Genomic DNA, 1,253 nt, shown 5'->3' with positions numbered 1-1,253 from the left:
ATGTGTTATCTATTAATTGGTCCATATTTGACTTTGACAAGTTAGCAAATCATATTTTGACACATGGCATGTTGATGCATCAACATAGTTCACAATGTGGCATACATGGAGCAATAACAAGTTGGCATGTGTTATCTATTAACCGGTCAACAGTTGACTTTAACAAGTTAGCAAAATGACAATCTTAGGAGTTAAACATGAAACCTCTTATCCACTATTTTCTCTCAATACCACTACACCATGCATGAACTTTGGAATATAAATGGTGATTTCTTTATTTACATAAAAATAACGGTTGTTTTATTTGAAAGAGAAATTAGTGCGATTTGAATCCCATGATTTTCGGGATTCGAATTCACTCCCTTATTTTTGGGATTTGCACACAAAGTTATTTTATTTAATGGATGAATAAGGCCATTTATAAATGAAAACTTTTTATTTACATTTGTAGTCATTATGATCACTAAAATTATGGAGGGGTTAGTTTTTATTGTAAGGCTTATAATTATAAAAGCCAAAAGGAGGTTATTTATTTGTTTGGTTTTAATTTTGAATGGGTTAGCATATTTTTGAAGATTATAATGTAAACCTAAAATTATAAAGACCATTCTCTTTAAGGATAGTAGTAAAATTGGAGGATTTACAAGATTTAAGGATAGTAGTAAAATTGGAGGATTTACAAGAGTTTGGTAAATATTATGGTTAGAACCATAATAAGAAATAATGTTGTATAAAAGTGTGATTATTTTCTCATGGAAGGAAGGAGATTTTCCAAAAAGGAGAATTTTGGAGAAAAAATTTTTAAGAGAAGAAAAAAGTGTTATTGTTTCTTAAACTCTTGGAGAGTTATTTTTCTCTTAGTAAAGGGTTTTGAGGAAGTGAGAGCTTTTCTTGCAAGTAAGACAAGTGGTCTATTTTGAGAGAGATAAGAGCTTAATGAGATTCTTGAGAGAGTTTTCATGACTTTAAAGTTATTTGTAAAGGCTTAGTTCTCATTTTATTCATATACTCTTGTTGTGTGTGTGTGTGTGTGTGTGTGTGTGTGTGTGTGTGTGTGTGTGTGTGTGTGTGTGTGTGTGTGTGTGTGAGAGAGAGAGAGAGAGAGAGAGATGTATTGCTTAGCATTGTAAAAAGTGACAAAGAAGTTAGGCATGAACATGTTGCTAGCAAGTTGTTTTTATTGGAATGGCTTAAACATCACACACTAAGCTTAATTCCTGGACCAAAAGTGTTAAATAGTCAAAGTTGACTTA

Source organism: Cupressus sempervirens, chromosome 2 (genome assembly GCF_028749045.1).
Source record: "Cupressus sempervirens isolate cs-2001-9-10 chromosome 2, ASM2874904v1, whole genome shotgun sequence".
In the NCBI taxonomy this organism is placed as follows: Eukaryota; Viridiplantae; Streptophyta; class Pinopsida; order Cupressales; family Cupressaceae; genus Cupressus; species Cupressus sempervirens.
Note: the sequence above shows the minus strand (reverse complement) of the source record.